Genomic DNA, 9,943 nt, shown 5'->3' with positions numbered 1-9,943 from the left:
GCGAGAGCCGTGTTGGCTAATTGCGACCTGGAAAGCGTATGTTGTTCCTGAATGGTATGAAAAGGGGGAAGGCCAGCGATGCGAGCATAGAGGTCAGAGTCCTTGCCTGCCAGGGCCTTGCAGTGAGAGAGGAAATCAGCCTCCCAAGAGACAAAGAGGTCTCCCCTGAGCGCGGTGCGAACAATGTCACGCCACTCGGTAGGAGAGACAGCGCCACCGCCGCCAATGGACTCCAAACAAGAGAGGGTGTAAGGAGCTTGGGGGCCGTAGGAACTGCGCGTATAGACGGATAGAGGGTGGAAACAAAGGAACGAGTTCGGCGCGTAAGAGAGGGAGGTGAGGGTGGGGTGGTTTGAGTGGCCGAATCGGTTAGCGGGGGGAGGGGATCAGACAAAGGCGAAGCAGGGTCAGCTAAGTTAACAAAGGAACTGGCTCTGGATTGAGAGCGCGAGCAATGACGAGAGGCCAATTCCAGGTGCTCTTGTGCATTTTGAATGATCTGACTAGAAAGAGGGCAATGGGGGACATCGACAATGATATTTTTAAGAAGTTGCCAGTACTGGAGCATCATGTCCTTGTCTGAGTCGCTGCCGTGCTGATCAAAGTAGTCAGCGAGCTCGCGACCAATCTGGTCCCATGTGGAAGGCACAATTTTGGGGCAGGTGATAACGAACCAGGGACATACTTTGTGTACAAACAGCAGAAATTGCAAGAGATCTTTCTTTCTAACTTCAATATTACGGTTTTTCAACTGCTTTTTTATATCAGAGATAAATTTAGCTCCTTCACTAACTGCGTTCCCCCTATTCTCGGGGAACTTTGGGACGGCGGCTGTGCCTTAGCTAAGATTTGACTAACCCCAACCCTGCACCACCCGGATGGGGCTTACCTGGTGTCTGACGGGCGGGCTCCGGACTCGTCGTCTCTCTGCCGTCCGATCGGGAGTCGGTAACCTCTGTAAACCACGTTGGGCGCCAGTTGCGGCTCTCTGGGGGGACCCCGTCCCGCGGGGAATAGGAGGTGAGAGCCGCCTCTTATTCGTGGGTCATCAGAGGCCGATCCGATCTTGAATGTCTGTGGAGGAAATCTTTAAGAAGTTAGAGTACACGGCCCAAGTCTGGTTTCTGATCAAAGGCGCTTTATTGGCTCAGCAAAACGATTATATACTGTTATCCCAGGGGGAAGGTTCAGCAAGCTTATTGGACAGTTCAAACAAATCAATCACATGAGTCACTCAAGCATTTAACCATACAGCAATCAGTATTTTACCAAATGTGGGGAGGGGTAAGTGGGAAGGCGTACATCAACAATTAACCCTATGCAATCTTTAACTTCACAATCCCTAGGGGCAAGTAGGACAGGGAAATACCACCTGCTTCCTGCTCCAGATCCCGTGACCCTGTGGTTAGCACAAAGGGCTATTCTTTCTGTAAGATTTCCTGTTTGCCCAGGGGCTAGACCTGCCAAAAGTCACGCATGTAGTCTAGTGGGATTTTTCCACCGAGGCAAAGGCTAAGGTTGAGGGCATCCATCTTGTGCAGGCCCAAGCAGTCTCTCACATACAGCCATATGCAGTAGCAAATCCCCTGGTCTCAGCTAGCCAATGGCAGGTCCCCACAACTGAGACTGACCTCAGTCCACAAAGCCTAACCTGAGTTTCCCAACCCGCAGGGTTGAACTCCACTCAGTTCTATTACAGGTTTCCCCTACCCTTTCTTTAAAGATGTTCAAAGTTTGGAATGGGGGGGAGCAGGTCATGGTGGTTTTTCAAGGGCACGCACGAGGCTACCTTCCTTACTGGATCTGATGGCATGCAGTCTGGGAGGTCGCACACCCGCCAGGTGGTCCCGGGAGGGCAGCTGGAGAGTCCTCCTCCAGGGTCCTTAGGTCCTTACTGGATCTGGTGGTGCGCAGTCCAGGAGGTCACGCACCCGCTGGGTGTATGATCTTCTTGATGATCTTCTGCATTCTGTTTGTGAGCATCTTATTGAGGATTTTTGCATCTATGTTCATTAGGGAGATTGACCTATAGTTATCTTTTTCGGTTGGGTCTTTTTCTGCTTTTGGAATCAAAGTGATGCTTGGTTCTATGAATGAATTTGGAAGTATTGCTTCCCTTTCAATTTCATTGAATAGTTTAAACAGTAGTGGCAAAAGTTCCTCTCTACATGTCTTGTAGAATTTGGTAGTGAAGCCATCGGGTCCCAGGCTTTGCTTAGTTGGTAATTTCATTGATTGATATTGGGTTGTTTAGAATTTTTACATCTTTATTCAACTTTGGTAATTCATACATATCTAGAATTCTGTCTATTTCTTCTGTGTTTTCTATCTTATTCTAATATAGCTTCTCTAAGTAGATATTGATGATTCTCTGCATTTCTGGTAGGTCCATTGTAATTTCACCTTTTCACTTTTTTTCTCATTGAGTTTGTACATTTTAGGTATACAGTACAGTTACATTCATCATTGGAATCTTATACCTTTACATGACAGGCCTTGGTTCTCATTTTTTCCCTTTACCTTCTCCCTCCCTTCTTGGGCCTTTTCTTTCCTTTGTTTTGAAAAGGTTGGATAAGGGTTTTTCCATTTTGTTTATTCTTTCAATGAACCAACTCTTGGCTTCATTGATTTTTTCTATCATTCTCTTAGTTTTCATTGCATTATTTTCTGCTCTGATCTTTGTAATTTCCTCCCTTGTATGAGGTTTGGGTTTGTCCTGCTCTTCTTTTTCTAGTAGCTTGAGGTTCATCGTTAGGTTGTTTAACTCAGCTTACTTGATTTCCTAATGTGAGTATTAACTGTTATGAATTTCCCTCATAAGACTATTTTCATTGTGTTCTGTAGATTCCAATATGTTGCAATCTCATTTTCATTTAATTGTAGGGACTGTCTGATTTCTTCTTTATCTGTGACCCATTGGTTACTCAGAATTGTGTTGTTCAATTTCCATGTTTTTAATAAAATTCTTGTGGTTTCTTTTGTTATTGATCACAATTTCATCACACTGTGTTCTGATAAAATACAGGGGATAGCTTCAACTCCTTTGCACTTACTTAAACATGTTCTCCAAGGGAGTATGTGGTCTATTTTGGAGAAAGACCCATGTGCAGCTGAAAAGAATGTGTATTCTGATTTTGTGGAGTAGAATGCTTTAGAATTTTGTTCTTCTGTTTGGTTTCTGGAACCTTAAGAATTATATGCTTAAGTATAGTTTTTTTTTTTTTTTAAAATCATGGCTTGTTGGAGTCCTATATTCCTCATTTATCTCTATGTCAAGTTCTTTTCCTTTGCTTGGGAAGTTTTCTGCCATTACTTCTGTGAACAGCTTTTGTATGTCATCTGCAGTGCCTCTTGTTTCTTCATTGATTCCAATCAGCCTTATGTTATTCTTCTTTGCATTGTGTAGCGGCTGCTGGATTGATTTTCCATGGTCCCTTACTATTTTAAGACATTTTTGTTTTCCTGGTCACTAATTGTCTCCTGTCTCCTATGGGTTTCTATGAAATTCATTCATATTGGCTCATTCTGCTGTTCAAGCTTTCAGAGGAGTTTTTCATCTCCTGTTTGCATCTGTTTTAAGGATTCCATTTGTTTCCTGTGTTGGGATTCCATCATGTTCCTCAGCTCCTCTATTGATTTATCTGTGTCTGTTCTAGAATAATCAATCATATCTTTCATTATGGGCACAACCTCTGCTGTTATGTGAGAAAATATTTTTGATTTCAATTTTTCCAGATCTTCTTTCATTTCTAGTTCAGGAACAGATGCAGCCTGCTGTACCTTTGTTGAGGCAACTTTTTGCTCACCCAGTAGTCTCCAATTCTCAGCCAGCCACCGAGTGGCCTTTTCTCTGCTGCCCAGAGCTGCTCAGTGCACCAATTCCTGGGTTCAGAATGGTGGCTTTCTGGATCCCTGAGCTTACCTGTTGTCCGGGCAGGCTTCTAGCTCGTACTTTGCACACTTAGGATGGTATCTAGGTGAGCCTCTGGCTAAGGCTACTATGTAGCTTTTATCTGGGAGGGCCTTTGACTGGTGGCTGTGCACCCCAGTCCTGGTGTCTGAGCTGGTTTCTGGCTAGGGTCTCCATGTACCTACTGATGGTATCAGGGTGTGCCTCTGGCTGATGCGTTTGCATCTGCGCAGCACTTTTCCAGGTGAGCCCTTAGCTTAGGTGTGCATGCCCAATCAGCTGGAGTCAGGGAAGAGCCCTGGTTAGGATCTGCCTGTAGCTGTGCTGCTCTGGTCCACACTGCTACTCACTGGGATCTCACTGCACTTATGGATTATATTGGGCTGGGCCTCTCACTCTTGCTTGTGTGCCTGTGCAGCTCTTTTTTGGGTGGGTCTTTGGCTAGGTCCTCTGTGCCTAAGCTTCTGGGGTCAGGGTAGGACCCTGGCTGGATCTGGACTTGGACTTTTAAGCAATGATGAGTCAGTTAAGACTTTGGTGTTGCTTAGAGATGAACTAAACACATTTTGCCTAAGGAGATGGACAGGAACCTTTTGGGGGACAGAGGTAGAGTGCTATAGTTAAATTTTGAATGTCTCCCAGGAGATTCATTCATTCAAAGCTGGGATTTTGGGGTGTTTGTATTATGTGTGCATTATAATCATCAGTGAATTAATCCTAGTAGCTGAATGTGCTATTAGGAGGTGGGTTTGCTCAGATTAATCCTAGTAGCTGTATATGTTCTTAGGAGGTTTGCCTGGTCAGAAGAGACTTAAAAGCAGGGACACTGGACACATTACTGGGATGAGTGTATCTCTCTCCCAGGCTCCTCCCTTCTTTCTCTGCTCCCTGGCCACCATAATGTGAGCAAGTTTTGTTGCCATATCTTTCTGCCACACTGTTTCTGCCTTACAGACTGATGAATATGAAGTGAATCCTGTAAAAACTATAAGCAAAAATAAACCTTTTTTTCTTGAGTTATGGGTGAAGAGTATTTTATCCCAGTGATGAGAAAATAAGTCAGAGATACTCAGATATTGAGGTATAATCATTTTGCTCACTGCCATGACCTATAGTTTTCTTTAGCAGAAACACACTGATAACAAGACTGTTTAAGCTTTCCCTTTAACCATTTATTCATGTCTGTCTCTGTGTATGTATTCATCTTCCAGTCACATACACATCCTTGGCATCAGCTTTCCAAAACTGATGTTTAACATGATTATTTGTATATTCCTGACAAATAATAAGAAAACTGAAGAGAAAATAATTATTTATTAAGCATTTCCTTTGAATAGCCACGAATTGTTTATCAGAACAGCCTTTGCTAGTATCATCTTATTTACAAAGAATGCAAAATCTAGAGCGGTTCTGAGTCTCTTTTAAAGTGTGATTAGAACTCAGACTTTCAACCTAAACCAAACATGTTACAGAGAGGCCATTTGGAAGCTTCTTTTTGTTCTTACTATTCTAATATGCAACACTGATTAGGTGCATATGAGAGAAGAAAAAGTCAGGGTTAGGCTTAGTACACATATTTCTTTTCTAGTACATAACATCTATTGCTTATTTTAAAGAAGAAAAATACTGTATAGGCATATTAAATATTAGAGTTCTTTAAAAATATTTTGTATTAGAAATATGGGGTAGAGGAAACAAATGTATCTAATTTTCTCCAATGTGATCTGATATATAGCAAATGTCATTAACAGACTCCAGTTTACTAACATCATCATCTTAATCATCATTGACATAATGGTGATGATGATTGGATAATGGCAATAATGATAATAGATATAATGGGAAGAATTCAAATCTGTGCCTAATCGGTGTTTACCCATGTATTCAGAAATGTCTGGAATGTCTGGAGGGGGAAGGAGGGTATCTATGTGCATAAATGAGTGTAGAGCCTTCAAGGAGAGTTTACACTCAGGGAGACAGACAAATGAGTGAACAAAACTGGCTCAATGATGATGGGCCAAGTGGGAGCAAAAAGAAGAGTTTGGATGCTAATCTATTTCATTTCTAGACAGAGTGGCTACAGTATGGGAAATAATGAATTCAACAAGCTTCTATCCTGGTGCTTTCTAAGGACTAGTGATGTGCTGAGGTCAGGGATGGGGGTTCAGGGCACTGGTCCCTCCATGAAGAGGAAACAACATTCTCTCTAGGAGCCTTAAGTTATCAAAGCACCACTGAGACCTTTGTACAACCCTGTGGGAATTAGTGGGGACACCGGCTCATGTAATTGATATCCACTGCCAAAATGGTGCAGCAGTGGACATCAGCAGGACAATTGGCACTGATGGAATGCCACAGCAAGTTGGGAAAGAGTAGAGGACTGATGTTACAGAGCAGAAAGTCTGCTCAGACTGCCTGAACTACTGATGAGATAAGGAAAGTTCAAGGTGTTATGGCTGTAGACCCTTCAGAGCTAAGGGAGAGAAATTTGGAGGGAAGTAGAGACTAAAATTGGGGAAGGCTGGTAAGATTAGAGAAATAGTGTTTTGGTGCTTGTTGCAATGCTATTTATATTTTTATCAAAGCAGTTTGGATCTAAAATAGGATGTATACCTTTAACTTGTGTACTTTTAGGATGTGTATCATCACCAGATATAGCACATTCATACTCTATTTTATAATTTTGATTTAATAGTGCCAAATTGACTACTTATGATATAATCAGCTCAAAATCATCAGTAATTAAGATAATTTTAGTATAATTTATTCAAATTTAGACAATAGTTTAAAATTTTATTCCAGTCAACTTGATAAATATATTTTAAACCTGATACTGTCACCACTTGTAATTGTACAGGGGAATATATTTCTTGTTCTTTGGCAAGCTGATGTTTTTCTGGTTGTCTTCTTTGTTCTAGCTTTTCAAGTGAATCTTTGAATAAATCCCATGATGTGATTAAAAAAAAAAATCCCAGATCATGTACCTAGACCTTCCCCTTAAGGCAGAGCAACTGGTGCTCACCCAGATGGAAATCTCACCAAACCACTGCACAGCCTCCAGGGTGGCCTCAGTGGTGGAGAATTGAATCAACTACCAGAGAGAGACCCTCCCATGAAGTGTTGAGCTATAAAGAGGATATTCCAGAAAGAGGATACAAGTGTCACCTTAAATTTTCTGTAGAAGAAATTATCTAAAGACAAGTTGCAGTGAACTGCACAACTGAAGTAATTTTCCCTCCAGTGGGACAAGATACTGTACCATAAGTCAAATTTACATTTGAAGGAGACTTTGAGAGGAACCCAGATGAAGAAGATAACACATTTTATCAAAGACTCAAGTCCACAAAGGACCCACTAGAAGCACAAAATATTTCAGACAGTTTTGGGAATATACTTGCACAAATGAAGCCAGTTTGACACTTAGCCTGGGTTGCTTGTGGTTGTATAATATGGCAGAATTCTACTGAAAACACATGGTATAAAATGATAAAAATTCAGACTGTCAAGCAAGTGCAAAGAAATGATGACTTTATTGAATTAAATGATACCATTGTACTTCATGACATTGCATTGCAGGAGATTATTCCTTGGCAAATGCAAGTTCTTTGGCACCCACAGTATGGTACAAAAGTAAAATATAGTGGCCATCTCCCAAAGGAAGTAACACTGAGATAAACAAAGACCCTGCATGGAGACCACACCTAGATAAGCCTTTGTATGATATGTATGCCAGTACTTATTTGTATCTAATCTAAGGGACCAAACAAACCCAAAGTGTTGCTTTGTACAATATCTTATGTACTTTATAGAACAACATATATTCCATAATAAAAGATGTCCCTACACAAAAAGGTTTTTATAATAGTAATAATGCCATGTATATCCTATAATTAAGTTTTCATTTAAGTCTAAAAAAAACTTCCAACTCTGGATTTATTTAGAGTGGGTCTAAATCACACTCCTTCCTGGATGAGTGAGGATAAACATGCTATTAAGCACTCACACTCCAATTCTCTTTGTCTACAACTAGAATGAGGTTATGATTTGTGAGCAGAGCAGGCTGGTTCTCTGTCCCAGATAGATGCTCTCAGGTGGCCTTCCACTGAGTTCACTGAGTGGCCTGCTGAGGTCAGGATGTTGGTGTTCAAGGTCACAATAAGCCTTAGGTTGACAAATTCCATCTGCACTGCCCATGCCAGTGGTGGCTTGACTTTATGGATTATGTTTAAGTAACATTTCTATGATTTCCTGAGAGGTAGTGACAGCCACTTCACCATAACAATAACATGGGTTTTGTGACCAAATTACTCTGGCTCAAACCTGGCTTTAGTTTTTCTCATCTCTAAAATCAAGATCCTTAAATTATCTAACTCATAAGCTTTTTATAAAGATAGAGTGATATGGTGCAGAAAAAGTTCTTAGAACATTCATGAAAAATATCCATGTTAGTTTTATTGCTGTTTTAATCATTAATCATTGACCAGTTTAGCTTGGGCTGATATTAATGAAAACTAGGTTCCAATAAAGAGGAAGTTGGGAATATTCTCAAGTTGGGAAGGTGGAGTACCTTAAATTAAAGAGGCAAGTATGATTTCTAGTTGCTGTGTTTCATTTTTTTTGTTTTGTGAAAATTTTAAGAAAAATTGAAATGGCCTATGCTGGATCAAATGTCCACCCTTAGTTGAAATAGTTTTGTACAGAACCATGCAGCAGAGATAAGAGTACATAAGACCATGTCTGTGGTGGGGTTGGTTTCCTGTGAGAAGAAGGTATGATAAGCTGGTGGCTGTCACATTTCTATCTGTTTAAAAAAGCACAGCAGGAGCACTAGTGGCCTGTATTCCTGAGTGTGTGCATGTGTGTGCTTCTGTATGTGCACATGCACAATATGAATTGTCAGATAAACTTCTGAAAACTAACAAAGTGACATTTAATAAAACTGCTTGTCATACTAAAATTTTGTCTAGTCTTTCCGAAGAGCAATTTCTTATTTGCTAACAATAATCTTCTAGCAATTTTGATCCAATAATTTTACTGCTAGAAATTTTGAGTTCTCTTTGAATGTTGCTCTGTTTTTCTGATATGGGAATTTACAGCTATAAATTTCATTCATAGGACTGCTTTCATTGCAACCCAAAAGTTCTGATGTGTTGTATTGGCATTATCATTTAATTGTAGAATACCCATTTGGTATTCATAATGGTAGAATACCCATTTGGTATTCCTTGTGTTTGTGAAATTTTTGCAGTTCTTTTGCCATTGATTTCTAATTTCATTGCACTATGCTCTAATAAAATGCATAGAATAATATCAGTTATTTTGAATTTACTTAAGCATGTTCTATGAGTTAATATGTGGTCCATTTTGGAGAACAGAGTAAGCAAAAATAACCAGTGTTGAACTTTAGGCTTTTAGAAAGACAAGAGCAAGTCAAGTGCAAAGCTCATATAAGGGAGGAAATTATAAAAATCAGAGCAGAAATTAATGCAACTGAGAGGAAGAAAACAATAAAAGAATCAATGAATTGAAGAATTGATTCTTTGAAAGATTAAACAAAATTTACAAACCCTGGGCCAACTTTATAAAAAAATTGAAAGAAAAGACTCAGATCCATGTAATCAGGAATAAAAAGGATGAAATCAGAATGAATTCTGCAGAAATCCAGATCAGCAATACCTACATTAAGAACATGTATTCTAATGATAGAAAACAAGAAATTGAGAGATTCCTAGATACATATGAATAATCAAAGCTAAATCAAGAAAATATAAATATTCTAAATAACCCAATATCAGTGACTGAAATCGAAAATGTAATTAAAATTCTGATGAAGAAAAGCCCATGTTCTGATGGATTCACTGCTGAATTTAACAAGAAATTTAGAGAAAACCTAATTCTGCCACTTTTCAAACTTTTTAGTGAAACTGAAAGGGAAGCAATCCTCCTAAATTTATTCCTGGAAGCAATTATTTCCCTGATACCAAAACCAGAGAAAGATCCAACCAGAGAACTACAGACCAATCTTCTTAAGGA

General features: G+C 40.0%; 1 pseudogene; it reads left to right on the top strand.

Annotated features, from left to right (window-relative positions):
• Nucleotides 1-7,965, top strand: part of LOC104848613 — a 19,864-nt pseudogene extending 11,899 nt beyond the window's left edge.
• Nucleotides 7,966-9,943: the final 1,978 nt, after the last annotated feature.

This window comes from Fukomys damarensis, unplaced genomic scaffold, assembly GCF_012274545.1.
Source record: "Fukomys damarensis isolate Sample0158 unplaced genomic scaffold, DMR_v1.0_HiC HiC_scaffold_29, whole genome shotgun sequence".
Lineage (NCBI taxonomy): Eukaryota > Metazoa > Chordata > Mammalia > Rodentia > Bathyergidae > Fukomys > Fukomys damarensis.
This window is presented reverse-complemented; position numbering and strand designations above follow the sequence as displayed.